This window comes from Saimiri boliviensis, chromosome 4 (genome assembly GCF_048565385.1).
Source record: "Saimiri boliviensis isolate mSaiBol1 chromosome 4, mSaiBol1.pri, whole genome shotgun sequence".
In the NCBI taxonomy this organism is placed as follows: domain Eukaryota; kingdom Metazoa; phylum Chordata; class Mammalia; order Primates; family Cebidae; genus Saimiri; species Saimiri boliviensis.
Window position 1 is genome coordinate 25513077 of NC_133452.1, and position 17244 is coordinate 25530320.

A 17244-nucleotide genomic window follows, 5' to 3' on the forward strand; every position below is an offset into this window, starting at 1 on the left:
TTTCCACTTGGAAGTGCGAAAGAGTGCTAATACTTTCTTCAGAGAGAATTAGCCAAATGGAAAATAACTGTGTTTATGGAGCTCACTTTCTTCCCCACTTCCAGTCTATTCACTACAGAAACACTGTGGAAAAGGGAGCTGAATCATTTAAAATGCACCTCCTTTTGCAACAAATTCAAGTGTCTTAAGACAATATAGTTATTAAAATGGGAAGAAGGTCGGGCGCAGTGGCTCAGGCCTGTAATCCCAGCACTTTGGGAAGCCAAGATGGGTAGATCACTTAAGGTCAGGAGTTCAAGACCTGGACAATATGGTGAAACGCCATCTCTTCTAAAAACACAAAAATTAGCTAGGCATGGTGGTGAGCGCCTGTAATTTCCACTACTCAGAAGGCCGAGGCAGGAGAATTGCTTAAACCCAGGAGGTGGAGGTTGCAGTGAGCCGAGATCACGTCACTGCACTCCAGACTGGGTGACAAAATGAGTGAGACTCCATCTCAAAAAAAAATAAATAAACTGAGAAGGAAAAAAATAGGTAATTAAGACAAAACCAAAAGCTACCAACAGATCACACCAAACTACCTAGAAACTTTCCCCAAGGCCTAATATTTTACTTACTTTCAGAAAAAGAGTAGAAACCTGGGAAAAAATGAGGCATATCTGTCCTTTGCTTATGTACTTTGATGAAATGCCAACTACTACCATAAATAGCATTTTTAAATAAGAAAAAATAGAGTATTTCGGGAAGTGGTTTTTGGATTTTTTTATTGAGTTTTTTTGTCTTTATTTGGAGTGTTTTAATATCTGCCATGGCAAGTTAAAAACAAAATGTGAGATCATAGAAAAAGGAAGAAGAGTCATTTTAATAATTAAATTTATAAGACTGCACGTCTGCTAAAATGTAATCCTTTGTCCAAGATAAATATTTATAGTAAGTGGGAAAAACAAGTCAGGAAGGAACATCTCATTCCCCTTCAAAATCAGAGCTAAAAATTTCTTCCCATGGACCTCACATTTAAAACACTGACCCATAAAGCACACCCTCAAGCAATCCACCCGCCTATACCACACAAAGTACGGAGATTACAGGCATGAGCCATTGCTCCCAGCCTCACTAATGCATCTTTTAATTAAAAACCTTATTCAGGTAGGGTTGGACAAGGGAAACAGATAAAATCCGCTGTCTGAGTAAAAGTGTAAGAAACCTTATTGACAGGCCCTTCTCTTTGCTGATCATCATGTTAACTTTTTGTCACTGTTGAAAATTGGGGTTCTGGGCTGGGCACAGTGTCTCATGCCTGTAATCCCAGCACTTTGGGAGGCCAAGGCAGGTGGATCACCTGAAGTCAAGAGTTCAAGGCCAGCCTGGCCAACATGGTGAAACGTCGTCTCACTAAAAATACAAAAATTAGCCAGGCATGGTGGCATGCGCTTGTTATCCCAGCTGCTCAGGAGGATGAGGCAATCGAATGGCTAGAACTTAGGAAACAAAGGTTGCAGTAAGCCAAGATCACGTCACTGCACTCAAGCCTGAGCAGAAGAGCAAGACTCGGTCTCAAAAAAAAAAAAAAAAAAAAAAAAAAAAAAAAATTTAGGGTTTTGCCCCAAATCAGCACTATCTTTATTTAATAGTCTACTATGAGTCTCACATTTATTTGCCTTTAAAAAAAAAAAATCCGTAAATTCAGTCTGTACCATCACTGGGTACCTCAAAGTCGCTAACAATCTTCAGTGTAAAATAGCTCTTCCTCTTACTTGTCTTGAACATCTGCTGGTCTTTTAAGCATCAAAAAGTCCAGAATTAGGATCACTGTTGAAGACTGGAAGAGTAAGTTTATGTTTGCTTTTCTGAGAAAATTAAGCTTATAGCTGGTAAGTATGTCTTCTTTCCACTTTCATCCTTTTAGACTGAAGAGTACTGGTCGCTTTAGTCAGTTTCACAAAAGCAACAAATGCATTTCCTCCAGGACTTGGGTTTCCTTCACTAGAACACCTTCCACTGTTAAATCATTTAAGTAGGAGAGCAGAATCTCAGATCGTAATCCATGAGGACAGTCAACACGGCTTTGCAGAAGGATAATGTTCTCTGTTTTCTTTCTTGTTTCCTTCCCAATTACACCCCAAAAACACCCTAGTGTTTTTCTGCATTGCAGCAATGCAATGGCATCTTTTGGGAACACTAGAATTAGTCTCTTCCCTGAGCTGACGGACTGAATCAAACAAAACTCATGATCACAAATTTTCTTGGAGTTCAGCAAGAATGAATCAAAACAAAAAGATGTGGATGAAATAGCTTTCTTCAAAACCTTAGCATTTCCCTTAAGACAAGAGTAAGCTAGCTGCCATTACCTAGGGTTATGCCAAGGAGAAATGGGATCTGAGTAAAAAGCATATGCAAGATAAAACCAAAAGAACTGAAAGCAGAATCTCAGAAGAGGTATATGTATACCCATGTTAATAGGAACACTATTCACAAAAACTAAAAGATGGAAGCAACCGGAGTGTTCATCAACAGATCAATTTGTGGTATATACATAACGGAATAATAACCAGCCTTGAAGAGAAGGGAAATTCTGACACATGCTACAACATGGATGAACAATTGAGGAGAGTATGCTAAGTGACACACCAGTCACATGAAGAAAACTACAGTATGATTCCACTTACATGAGGTACTTAGAATAGTGACAGTAAAATGATGGTTGCCAAGGGCTAGGAGGAGAGGGGAGTGAGGAGTTTAATGCAATGCTCCCTAACTTTTTCGGCACCAGGGATCAGTTTTGTGGACAACAGTTTTTCCACGGACAGAGCCAGTGGCGGGGAAGTAGGGAAGTGGGGGAGTGGTTTCGGGATGAAACTGTTTCACTGCAGATCACCATTAGTTAGATTCTAATAAGGAGTGTACAACCTAGATCCCTCACAAGCACAGTTCACAATAGGGTTTGTGTTCCTATGAGAATCTAATGCCACTGTTGATCTGACAGGAGGCAGAGCTCAAGCGGTAATGCTTAATCACCCACTGCTCACCTCCTCCTGTGTGGCCCAGCTCCTAACATGCCACAGACCAGCGATCCATGGCCTGGGGTTTGAGGACCCCTGGTTTAATGGGTATATATTTTCAGTTGTTCACCAAGAAAAGAATTCGGGAGGTTGGGCTCAGTGGTTCACGCCTGTAATCCCAGAACTTTTGGAGGCGAGCAGATCATGAGGTAAGGAGATTGAGACCATCCTGGCTAACACAGTGAAACCCTGTCTCTACTAAAAGTACCAAATATTAGCCAGGCATGGTGGCTAACTACATGCCTGTAGTCCCAGCTACTCGGGAGGCTGAGGCAGGAGAATCACTTGAACCTGGGAGGCAGAAGTTACAGTAAGCCAAGATCACGCCATTGCACTCCAGCCTGGCAGTACAGTGAGACTCCATCTCAAAAAAGAAGAAAAAAAAGAATTCGGGAGAAGGATGGTAGTGATGGTTATATAACAAAATGTACGTACACTTAAAATGGCTAAAATAATAAATTTTATGTTATCTATATTATACTGAAATAAAACACAGAGAAAAAAACAGATGCAATAAACATTTTTATGTCCACTTCAGTGTGATTTTTTTCAAGAGAGATTAATTTATCTCGACTTCTATATTTCACAATAAGACAAATGGAGAAATCATACTTGTTTCCAATTTTGTCTTTTAAAACTCGTATTTTCAACCTATCATTCTTTCAGAATATAATTACAGGTAACCTGAATTCCAGAATCAGAATTGTTTTCACTAATACTATGCCTCTAGACATCATTTTTAAGAGAGAACACTATGGCTGGGCATGGTGGCTCACACCTATAACCCCAGCACTTTAAGAGGCCAAGGCAGGTGAATCACACGGTCAGAAGTTTGAGACCAGCTTGACCAATAGAGTGAAACCCCGTCTCTACTAAAAATACAAAAATTAGCCATGCGTGGTGGCATGCTTTTATAGTCCCAGTTACTCAGAAGGCTGAGACAGGAGAATCACTTGAACCCGAAAGGCAGAAGTTGCAGTAAGCCGAGATCATGATGCCACTGCCCTCCAGCCTGGGCAACAGACTGAGACTCCATCTCCAAAAAAGAGAGAGAGAGAGAGAACCATTTGCTGGAACTCACTGTGAACTGTGGTAGATACTGCTAGTTGCCTACTCAAGCATCCTTTTCCCCTTCTCACTTACAAGATAATCTCATTTTTTTTTCCCCTGTAGCAAGGTGGCCAGTTAAAATATTCACCTCACCTAGCAACTAGAGATAACCATTTGGCCCAATTCTATCCGGAGGTGGACAGAAGTATATTAGGTGGAAGACCCAGAAGAACTATTATTTTCTGGATAAAAATTAACAGACTTGGCTGGCATGCACATCTTTCCCTGGGTCTTTCTGCTTCCTCCAGGGAGACAGAAGCTGCCAATTTCCCTGGCAGGTAACCAGTCCTGGGTTGCCCACCTACAGACTGAAGCTTACAGGAGAAAAATGAGTTCTTTCTTAGTTAATCTATAATAAAAGGGTTTGTCTTACTTGCAGACAAACTCAATCCTAACTCAATCTGGCACCACTGAGATAAGTCTGAGGAAGGAAATTCAGGAATATTTCTGGTCTATAAGTTGGAGTTAGATGTTCCAGCTCTGTAAAAGGGATGTTAATAAGGCTGAAATGGACGGGGTGCAGTAACTCACGTCTATAATTCCAGAACTTTGGGAGGCCAAAGTGAGTGGATCGCTTGAGCCCAGGAGTTTAAGACCAGCAAAATGGGCAAAATGGCAAAACCTTGTTTCTACAACAAGTACAAAAATTAGCTGTGCATGATGGCTTGGAAGGGTGGGGTGGGAGGATTGCTTGAACCCAGGAGTTTGAGGCTGCAGTGAGTCATGATCACACCACTGCACTCCAGCCTGGGTGACAGAGTGAGACCCTGTCTCATAAAAGAAACTAAAATAAAATAAGCCTGAAATGCAACAGTCCCTAGTCACACATCCTATAACTTTGATCGAAGACATAATACTGAAGGACAGATGACAGGAATAGTGAGATAGATGCATTGAGGATGCTATCAGAGCCTCCATCCATAACTCATGTTTTCTCACAATGAAACTGACATTTATTAAATGCTTTCTATGTGCCAGACATAGGGTAACAACTTTGTACACATTATCTCATTTAATCCCAACAGTCTTATAAGTAAAACCCAGCTCCCAGCTACTGTACTCAGCTGCTTTTTGACTGCTTTAGGCCTTGAATGATTTATTTTCCTCTTATATACAAAGGGGATAAAATTACAACCCTTAAATAATTGTTGTGAGAATTAAAGATAATAATCAGTATGTGGCAAGAGGCACATGGTTAATTCTCAATAAAGCCCAACTGTCATCATGGTCAAAAAGAATAGTAGACTGCACAAATTCCCAGATATAGCTAAACATCAGAATCCCCTGGAGAACTGTCTTGGAATACAGACTCCTTGACGCCAGCCAGGCTTAAGGAATCGGGTGGGGGACAGTCATCCAGAGATGTGAAGGAAAACTGGTCTACGAGAATATCAACCACTGTATTCTCAGGATACTAAAAATTTTACTACTTTGTTAGACCAAATAATCACAAAGCTTACCTAAGTCATATGTAAGAATCCACCCTGTGACTGCACAACTGCCTTCACAGAACCTACATTTAAAAGTATGCCCTCCATTTCCCCCAAGATTTAGAACATCTCTGTAGTTTATAGGAAATTGCTTTAAACAAAAGAAGACATATATGTGGCCAACAAGCATGTTAAAAAAAGCTCAACATCTCTTATCATCAGAGAAATGCAAACCAAAACCACAATGACATAGCATTTCACATCAGTCAGAATTGCTGTTATTAAAAAGCCAAAAAATAACAGATTTTAGTTGTGGGGAAAAAAAGAAATGCTTTATACAATGTTAGTGAGAGTGCAAATTAGTTTAAACATTGTGGAACACAACACAGCAATTCCTCATCAAAGACCTAAAGATAGAAATACTATTTGGCCCAGCAATCCCATTACTGGGTATGTATTCGTCTGTTTCTCACTGCTGATAAAGACATACTCAAGACTGGGTGATTTACAAAAGAAAGAGGTTTAATGGATTTAGAGTTCCATGTGGCTGAGGAGGCCTCACAATCACAGCAGAAAGCAAAGAGAAGCAAGTCACATCTTACATGGATGGCAGCAGGAAAAGAGAGAGCTTGTACAGGGAAATGCCTCTTTATAAAACCATCAGAACTGATGAGACTTATTCACTATCATGAGAACAGCACAGAAAAGACTTGTCCCCATGATTCCATGACCTTCCATTAGGTCCCTCCCATAACACATGGGAATGAGATTTGGGTGGGGACACAGCCAAACCATATGAGGGTATATAACCAAACGAATTTAAATTGTTCTGTTACAAAGACACATGCACACATATGTTCACTGCAGCACTACCCATGGTAACAAAGACATGGAATCACCCTAAATGCCCATCAGTGATAAACTGGAGAAAGAGAATGTGGTACATATACACCATGGAATACTATGCAACCATAAAAAAGAATGCAATCATGTCATTTGCAGGGACATGGATGGAGCTGGAGGCCATTTTCCTTAGCAAACTAACACAGGAGCAGAAAGGCAAATACTGCATTTCTCACTTTTAAGTGGAAGCCACATGGTGAGAACACACAGACACATAGCAGGGAATAACATACACTGGGGCCTGTCAGAGGGTAGAGGCTGGGAGAAGGGAAATGATCAGGAAAAGTAACTAATGGATACTAGGCTTAATACCTGGATGATTAAATAATCTGTAAACAAACCATCGTGACACATATTTACCTACATAACAAACCTGCACATGTACCCCTGAACTTAGAAGTTTAAAAAGAAATACTTCAAAAGAATAAAAGAGAAAGAAAGAAATTGCTTTAGAGGACAAGGTGCATCACTTCTGCTCACTCTGGGGACCAGGAATAAAGCAGGCTGTCTTGACAAAGATTAGAGATCATCTTCATCCCACTTTGTCTTGGCTGCCAGGAAGTTTGGAGCCAAATTTTGTACCTTAATTTTTCTCAGTCAAGTTTTGTTTGTTGTTGTTGTTCTTGTTTGAGGCTCCAGACTAGAGTGCAATGACACAATCATAGCTCACTGCAGCTTCGACATGGGCTCAAGCAGTCCTCCCATCTCAGCCTCCTGAATAGTTGAGACTATAGGCATGAGCCTCCAAGCCCAGCTAATTTAAATATATATATATTTTAGAGATGGAATCTTGCTATATTGCCCAGGCTGGTCTCAAACTCCTTACCTCAAGCAATCCTCCCACCTCGGCCTCTCAAGGTGCTGGGGTTGCGAGCATGAGCCACCATGCCAGGCCCCTCAGTTGAATTTCAAGTATCATTATTTCCATTATTTTTCTTTATTTTGGGAGGAGATATTTTCAAACATTTTTATTACAAAAGCAATTCACATTTATGAAGGAAGATTTAGACAAACCAAAAGAAGGAAATTTAAATCACCCACTTTCCCTCTGCCCAGAGAAAACCAGTATTAACAGGTTCATATACACGTCCTAGACACTTTCGTCTGCTCCTTCCTTACATAGCAATTTTTAATTTTAAAAAAATTGTATTTACTTAGAAGCATTCAGAATTTCAACAAAACAGCTGCAACTCTTTTTTTTTTTTTTTGGCAATTACAGAGTAGTATTCAGTTAACAGAACAACAATTATTTCATATAAGCTGCATCAGAGACAACTGAAATGAAAAACCTACCATCCCCATAGATAACTAATCTGTGCTGTGCACTAACAAGAACCTGATTTAAATTTCCTTGCAAATTTACAAACCCCATACTGCACAAGGCAAGGCTAGTGGCTACTGAAAATACCAGCAGGACAGGGCTATCTAAAGATACATTCGGTAATGTGTTAACTACACACACAAAAAAGACATTGTACGGTTTAAAAACCAAACTTACATAGCCTTACACTTCAATTTTTTTTTCTTTAAAAGGAGTGAGTTGTGCACAGGGGCATTAAATGCTTTATAGACAAGAAAAAAGGTTGGGTGTGGTGGCTCACGCCTATAATCCCAGCACTTTGGGAGGCCAAGGCAGGTGGATCACGAGGTCAGGAGTTTGAAACCAGCCTGACTGACATGAAGAAACCCTGTCTCTACTAAAAATACAAAAATAAACCTGGCATGGTGGCAGGTGCCTGTAATCTCAGCTACTCAGGAGGTTGAGGCAGGAGAATTGCTTGAACCCGGGAGGCAGAGGTTGCAGTGAGCCGAGATCATGCTACTGTACTCCAGCCTAGGTGACAGAGCAAGACTCCATCTCAAAAAAGCAAATAAATAAAAGGAAAAAAAAACTGCACTAGAACCAACTTTTCATCATCATCATCTTCTTCATCTTCATCTTCCTCCTCCTCTTCATCTTCCTCATCTTCTCCTCTGCCTTCTTTTTCTTGCTTTTTTTCAGACTTCACAAATCCCTTTTTTGCTGCATCAGACTTTCCTTTAGCTCCATATGCGGCAAGATCCTTTTCATATTTTTCTCTCAGCTTCGCAGCCTTCTTTTCATAAGGCTGCTTGTCACCTGCAGCAGCGTTACTCCACATCTCCCCCAGTTTCTTTGCAACATCACCAATGGACAAGCCAGGATGTTCTCCTTTGATTTTCGGGTAATACTCAGAGCAGAATAGGAAAAAGGCCAAAGGAAACCTCTTGGGAGCATTTGGATCCTTGAACTTCTTTTTTTGTCTCCCCTTTAGGAGGGATATAGGTTTTCATTCTTCTTTCTCTCTCTCTCTTTTTTTTTTGAGACGGAGTCTTACTCTGTCGCCAGGCTAGAGTGCAGTGGTGCAGTCTCAGCTCACTGCAAAAGCCTCCTGGGTTCAAACGATTCTCTTGTCTCAGCCTCCCGAGTAGCTGGGACTACAGGCATGCGCCATTATGCCCCAGCTTATTTTTATATTTTTAGTACAGACAGGGTTTCACCATGTTGGCCAGGATGGTCTTGATCTCTTCACCTCATGATTCGCCCACCTCAGCCTCCCAAAGTGCTAGGATTACAGGTGTGAGCCACTGCTCCCGGCCTTCATTTCTCTTTCATAACAGGCCTTGTCTGCCTTTGCCATAGCTTCAGATTTTCCTTTCTCTTTAGCAGACATGGTCTTCCACCTCTCTGAGCGCTTCTTAGAAAACTCTGAGAAGCTGGCTGAAGCATCTGGATGATGCTTCTTAGGCTCCTCATGACAACTTTGCACAAAAAGTGCATAGGATGACATTTTGCCTCTCAGCTTCTTAGGATCTCCTTTGGCCATGTCTGATTATTTTTCCTCAGCGAGGCACAGAGTCGCCCAGTGCCTATCCGGCTCTCACTTGCCCCAAAGCCATCTCGATGGAGCTCAATGTACTGCAATGGCTGTGAGAGCGGGAGCCAGACACAGCCTCCCCTTATGTAGTATTCTATATTTATTTAAAATACATCATATGTTTTATTACAATGCACATTCCTTAATAATATCATTTTTAATGCTTCATAGACATTTCATTGTCTGGACATTAAATAATTTTTTACCAATACCTCCCACCTTGTTATTATACATTCTTAATGCTGATTTCCATTCTTCATTTTATAAGCATTTCAACAATAATCATACTTAGAACATTTTGTACATATACATGACATTTATTTATTCATTCTTCATTCATTTAGAGAACAAATTCTTAAAAATGAAAGTCAAATAAACATTCCAGTAGGCTTCCACAGAGAAGAACACGCATGCCTGAAAAATTCTTCTTATCTTCCCAGATGCCATTGCTTCCTTCTCCTCCACTCCTGCACAGCAGATCCTCTACAAGTCAGATTTCCTGAAGGATCTGTCTTGGACCTCTTTACACTTTTACTAAGTGGTCATGCATCTACTCAGTCCACAACATCTATGGGCAAGACTCCTGATGTCTGACTTCCAGCCCAAACCTTTCTTCTGAATTACAAAATCATGTGTGGTGGTTTTAAAATACATTCACAAATTATTTGGTGCCTCACCATTCCAACAGCAGGGGGGCTTAATCCTGAATAGAATATGGCAGAAGTGATGGTGCAGGGCTTCTGAGAGTAAAGGTATTACAGCTTCCCCCTTTCATTCTCTCATATCTCTCACTCTAGGAGAAGCTCGGTGCCATGTCATGAAGACACTTGAGCAGCCCTAGAGAGAGGTCTGCGTGGGGAGAAACTGTGGCCTTCCACCAAGAGCCAGCAAGAGTTGAGACCTTCTGCCAAAAGCTATGTACATAAGCCATCCTGGAATCAGATCCTCCAGTCTCGATCAAGCTTCAGATGATGGAATCACTGGCCAACATCTTGAGTAACAACAATCTCATGACAGACCCTGGACCAGAATCACCCCTAGCTAAGCCACTCCCAAATTCCTAGCCAAATAAACTGCATGAGATAATAAATATTTGTTGTTTGAAACCACCAAATGTTGGAGTGACTTGTTACAGAGCAATAAAACTAATATAGATTTGCTGCTAAGTTTCATAATAATTTATTATGCAGCAAGAGATAAATACTATGCATCTAACCACCTACTTGACATCTCCAAGATAGCTCACAGACTCATTTCAACCTTCACACATCAAAAAACTAAACTGTTGCTGCTCTCTCAAATCTATTCTGCCTCTAGTCTTTACTAACTATGGGAAAACACCTTCATCCACTCACTTGTTCATGCCAGGATGCTGAAATGACTCTTTTCTTCTAATACCACAATCTAACCCCTCTGTCAACTTCTGTTGGTTCTAATTCCTAAACAGAGCTCAAGTCCATCCACATCTCTTCTGTTCTACCATAACCGTCAGTTCAAGCCACTGTCATCTCTTGCCTCCAACCTAAAGCCAATGACCTGACACCATCTCCTAAATTTTCTTCTTATTCCTTCTAATCAACTCTCTGAACTTTGGAACAACTAAATTAACATGGTTTATAAGGCCCTGAATCATCTGACCTCTCCTACGTTATGCCAAGCCTTGTCTTGGAACATTCACCCTCCTCAGTGTGCTCCAGCACAATGACCTTTGTGTTACTCTTGGTGACAAACCCAGCCCTTTCCTGTCTCAGGATATCAATTCATGCTGCTACGCCTGCCTTCACCCTGCTCTCGACCTGCTTAATTCAGATGGACATTGCAGGTTTAATTTTAAACATCTTCTCTTTAGAGCAGACTTCTGGACTCCCCCACTCTCTGAAGGCAACCTGTCTTCCTTCCTCGTGCAACCAGTACTTATCTTAATTTGATTACATACCGATTTGTATAAGCCCAGGAGGGCAAGAAATGCCTAATTTGTCCCAAAGATTGTATTTATTTCAGAAAAAAAAAAAAAGAAAGAAATGCCTACTTTCATCTCTATAGTATATGCAGCCCCCAAAATAGGTTGTCAATTCAAAAAAAATTGAATAAGTTTATTGAAGGTGTTTATTAAGTCTAAACACAGTGTGTATTCAATCTAGACCTCTGATTTGTCCATTTCAACAAGAACATGAATTTGTTACATCTATTGCCTTTTCAACCTTCTGCAAAACTGTAAGACCATCATCATCAAGATGATCTGTGATTTTGTTTCTCATCTTTTTCACGTGTTTATATATCCTCTAATTCTTGGCAAAGATGAAAATCTTGACTTCTAGAAACATTAAAAAGAAGAAAAGCTCGTATAATAATAGTCCCTAAAAGTAGACCAGGAAAGCAATTATAAAGTTCATTAGAAAATTAAATTGGCCCCTGATTGATCTAAATGGGAACATTTTATCCTAGTGTTTAAGAGTTGTGATGAGTAATCCTTTCCCTTTCCAAAGCTCAGTGTTTTGTAAAAGCAGGGAGGATCGTGACTCTGTGCAAGATTATTTTTTGGTGAAGAAATCAAACTCGCTGATGGAAGAACCAAGAAATACTAATAAGGGCAAGCTGAAGCACAGGGTAAATCAACAGGGCCCTGTCTCTTAACTTCCAGCAAATACGACACTGACTTGTAATCAGAGATGGAGTAGGTCTGGTAGCCGACTCCGTGGGTTCTGAGGCAGAGCCACACAGGGAGCAGCCCCACAACAGTGTTGACAGTGACTCTCCAGAAAAGAAACTGAATAATGGCACTCCGGTAGAAAAAAATAGAAACCATCCATGCCTCACTCTTTCCACCCACATTCATACACACAGACTCTCAGGCCACCACCCAGGCTCTGAATTCCAAAGTCATATAGGTTTATGTATAAATATGTAATCACACCAAACTATGACAAGTGGCAAATATTTTAACTTAATAGATTTATGGGAAATACATGGTGATAGACTATGATAAACTCAATTCTGTAACAAGCACATATATATTCCTGTACAGAGAAATAAATGTTACTTTGTACAGGCTGGGCAATGTGGCTCCCACCTGTAATCCCAGCACTCTGGAAGGCTGAGTCAGGTAGATCACTGAGGCCAGGAGTTCAAGACCAGCCTGGCCAACATGGCGAAACCCTTTCTTTATTGAAATACAAAAATTAGCTGGGTGTGGTGGCACATGCCTATAATCCCAGCTACTAGGGAGGCTGAGACACGAGAATCATTGGAACCCAGGAGGTGGAGGTTGCAGTGAGCTGAGATTGCACCATTGCACTCCAGTCTGGGCGACAGAGCAAGACTCTGACTCAAAAAAAAAAAAAAAAGTTACCTGGTACAGAAAAATACATAGTAGTCATAGATTTGAAAAACTACAGATTTGGTCACTCCATTCATTGTGACAAATAAAGGGCATATTTTTCTAATCTGTACCTCAGAGTAGAGTATTGTTAATATTAACTGTGACATACTCATTTTTATAAATCAAGTAATAAATCTAGACCATTTTTACTTTGGTAAATTCTTCAGTTCTCTAGAAGTGAAATCTTAGTAAAAGAATTTAACCAAAGGCACCTATAGCAATTTTATACATAATCTTTAATGTCTACATTACCAGTAGTCACTAAAACTATAGCAATAAAAAAATAAAGAATATAAATGCTATAAATGTTTAGGATACAATAATAATTCTAGAAAAATTCAAATCAGAATGATATTGGGAAGCCTGGGCATGATAACTCACACCTATAATCCCAGCACTTTGTGAGGCTGGGGAAGGTAGATCACTTGAGTCCAGGAGTTCAAGATTAGCCTGGGCAACATAGTGAGGCCTCCATCTCTACAAAAATCTCTTTTTTTTTTTTTTTGAGAGAGAGAGAGAGAGAGAGAGAGAGAGAGGGAGAGAGAGAAAGAGAGAGAGAGTCTTGCTCTGTCACCCAGGCTGTAGTGCAGTGGTGCAATCTCAACTCACTGCTACCTCTGCCTCTTGGGTTCAAGCGATTCTCCTGCCTCAGCCTCCTGGGTAGCTGGGATCACAGGCATGCGCCACCATGCCTGGCTAATTTTTGTATTTTTAGTAGAGATCTAGTTTCCCCATGTTGATCAGGCTGGTCTTGAATGCCTGACCTCATGATCCATCCGCCTCAGCCCCCCAAAATACTGGGATTATAAGCGTGAGCCACCGAGTCCAGCCGAAAATCTCTTTTAAAAAAGTAACCAGGAATGGTGGCGCAAACCTGTAGTCCCATCCCAGCTACTTGGGAGGATGAGGTTGGGGGAGTGCCTGAGTCCCGGGGTTGAAGGCTGCAGGGAGCTGTGATCGTGCCACTGCTTTCAGCCTGAGTGACAGAGTGAAAACCTGTCTCAAAAAAAGAACAAAAAAAAGAGAGACTGGGTATCAAAAACCCACTACAACTTATGAAAAGGCTGCTACCCTCTGTGGGGGGAAGAGCATGCCATAAAACTGCCATACAGAACATGGCAATTGACAGAGATCAGGCAGTGCACTAGACCAGAAAAGAGGTGCCCCCAAACAAAGAGGAGGAACTAGGAAGCAAGGACTCCAACATCCAACATCCAACATCTAACATCTAACATCTAACGCCTTCAGGGGATATGCTCCAACCAGCAAGTAACACCCAGGCAGCCGCCTGGCAGGGCAAGGCTAGATTCCACCAATCAGGTGAATCCCCCACTAAAAATGAATCAGAGTCACAGCTTTATCAAGGGTCAAAGTGAAACACTGAGAATCAGCAGCCAGGCAAAAGTAAACAGGGGTACAGATATATAGTAATCAAAGACAAGTCAAACAAGGCCACATATCCAAAGAGCCTGGGGAAAAAAGTCATCACGACGCCCAACTACCAGGAAACTGTGAAATGATTTTGAGATTGATAATAATGAAATTAGAACACCCTTTAAGCTTGAGGAAGGAAATCCAGAAATGAAAGGTATAGCCCAGATCACTTTTAGATCTGTACAGGATACCTAATGTGCATTTCCCTGGCCGTAATCAAATATCCTGGCATGCTCATAAGCCCTGAGTTATTAATGTTTACACACTTGCATAAATATCATTTATTCCTTATAACCATAAAATGCCCCCAAGTCTCCTCTGTTAATAGTTCTAAAAGGATCACAGTACTTAGGATATGGCAGATGCATTTAGCAAACATAATCCAAATGTTAATTCTAGACAATCAATTAAAGAAGAAAGTCCATTTGGGACATGTATTTTATGTAAAACTTTTCAAAAAGCATCCAGGTGTGATTACATTAGTATAACACACTATAGAAGTCTCATAATATGCAGCTACTGCCCAAAAGAAGGAAAAACATCTTGTTTATCTACGGGAGAAAACATGGAAAGGACATCTCATCAAGATTGAGGAACTGCAATCTTTTTTAAGTATTTACTTTTAGTTACTTTTTTTTTTTTTTTTGAAATGGAGTCTCACTCAATCTCCCAAGCTGGAATGCAGAGGCCTGATCTCCATTCACTGCAAGCTCCGCCTCCCAGATTCAAGCAATCCTCCTACCTCAGTCACTGGAATACCTGGGATTACAGATGCGGGCCATCAAACCTGGTTAATTTTTGTATTTTTAGTAGAGACGGGGTTTCACCGTATTGGTCAGACTGGTCTTGAACTCTTGACCTCAAGTGATCTACCTACCTCCGCCTCCCAAAGTGCTGCGATTCCAGGGGTGAGCCACTGTGCCTGGCAGCTTTTAGTTACATTTTAACATCCATGCAATTTTTTGTTTTGTCTCCACTGATTCATTTTTTAATTTTGTTGTGTTACATGTATTTTTGTAAGCCCACTTAACCCGGAACAACATAGACAGTTTTTAACAAATGTAAAATATTTACCTTATTCCATGAAATAAACTAAAATTATTTAACCAAAAATAAAAAAACAAAAAGAAGATTGAGGCATCCTTTAGCATTATCCTATACTTGGTTTCTCTGCTTTCCCTCCATCACAGGAGTTGAGAATACTCAATCATATAAATCAAATAAAAGAAAGAAGAATAATCTATAAATGTCATATGATCTGTCAAGAAGTACTTTATTTTATAGTAAGAAGATGCAGTGTAAGCAAATGGGTAACACATACACACACAGTAATTCAAAGACTTTCCATCCCAGGACCGGCTCACAAATACAGACCTTTGAAAATATTTGGCCAGCACTGAGTGGGTAGTATTTGTGTAATTTGAAGAAAAGAACTGGAAATAATATAACCATAAGAAATTAATATTTTAAGGAATAATGAATGAAGTTTTTTTTAGTAATAAAGATAATGACAGCACCAGCAGAAATAACTAACACATAGAGTGTTCACCATGTTTGGGGCATGGTACCACCTCCCATCTGTTACCTTATTTTTTGTCATTAAAGATATAATTCACATGCCATAAAATCCATCTGGAATTAACGGATGTACAATTCTGTGATTTTTTTAGTATACGCACAAAGTTGTACAACAATCATCCGATCTTAATTCCAGACACTTTCATCACCCCAAAAAGAAACTCGTTAGCGGTTACTCCCCTATTCCCTGCCGGCCTCCCAGCCCTAGTAAACCACCAGTCTCCTTCCTCTCTTTATGGATTTTCCTATGGTAGATTTCATATAAGTGGAATCATGAGATGTCACCTTTGGTGCCAGACTTCTTTCACTTATCATTATGTTTTCAAGGCCCATGTAGGTTGTAGCTTGTATCAGTACAGCATTTCCTGCATAGTGCTGAATAAGTCTACTGTATGAAATGACCATATTTTGCTGATGCATTCATTGGCTGATGGGCATTTTGGTTGCTTCCACTTTTTGTCTATTATGAATAATGCTGTTATGAATATCCATGTACAAGTTTTTGTGTGAACATATGTTTTCAGTTTTCTTGGCCATATAACTTAAAAATTACTGACTTATATGATAACTCAATGCTTAACTTTTTGAAGAACTGCCAAAATATTTTCCAAAACTGCTATACTATTTTACATTTTCACAAGCAATATAAGGTTCTAATTTTCCTACATCCTTGCCAACATGTATTTCATTCCATTTTTATTACATCCATACTAGTGGGCGTAAAGTAGAAAAATGTCGCTATGGTTTTGATTTGCATATCCCTAAATGACTAATGATGTTGACCATCTTTTCATGGACAATAATTATTAGCCATTTTTTTTTTGAGAAAAATCTATTCCTTTGCTCATTTTTCAATTGGGTTATTTTTCTTTAGATTGCTGAGTTATAATAATTCTTGGCTGGGCATAGTGGCTCATGCCTGTAATCCCACCACTTTGGGAGGCTGAGGTGAGTGGATCACCTGAGGTCCAGAGTTCAAGACCAGCCTGGACAACATGTTAAAACCATATCTTTACAAAAATTAGCCAGGTGTGATGGCACATGCCTGTAGTCCCAGCTACTTGTGAGGCTAAAGCAGGAGAATTGCTTGAATCCAAGAGGCGGAAGTTACAGTCAGCCAAGATCACACCTCTGCACTCTGGATTGGAGTTCAAGACTCCATCTCAAAACACACACACACACACACACACACACACACACACACACACACACACAGAATTCTTCTTTTATATATATATATACATATATATATATAATTGCACTTTAGGCTCTGGGGTACATGTGAAGAACACGCAGGATTGTTGCATAGGTACATACATGATAGGTACATACATGGCAATGAGGTTTGATGCCTCCATCTCCCCGCCTCACCTATATCTGGCATTTCTCCCCAAGTTATCCCTCCCCAACTCCCTACACCCCACTGTCCCTCCCCTAGTCCCTGCCAACAGACC

At 40.3% G+C, this 17244-nt stretch overlaps 1 protein-coding gene and 1 pseudogene across 12 annotated transcripts in view; both read right to left on the minus strand.

The window, feature by feature from the left end:
* UTRN (utrophin) overlaps positions 1 to 17244 on the minus strand; it is a 589012-nt gene that overhangs the window by 473808 nt on the left and 97960 nt on the right. The gene's annotated exons all lie outside the window — the stretch shown is intronic.
* Positions 1608 to 17161, minus strand: LOC120363183 (high mobility group protein B1-like; annotated as a pseudogene).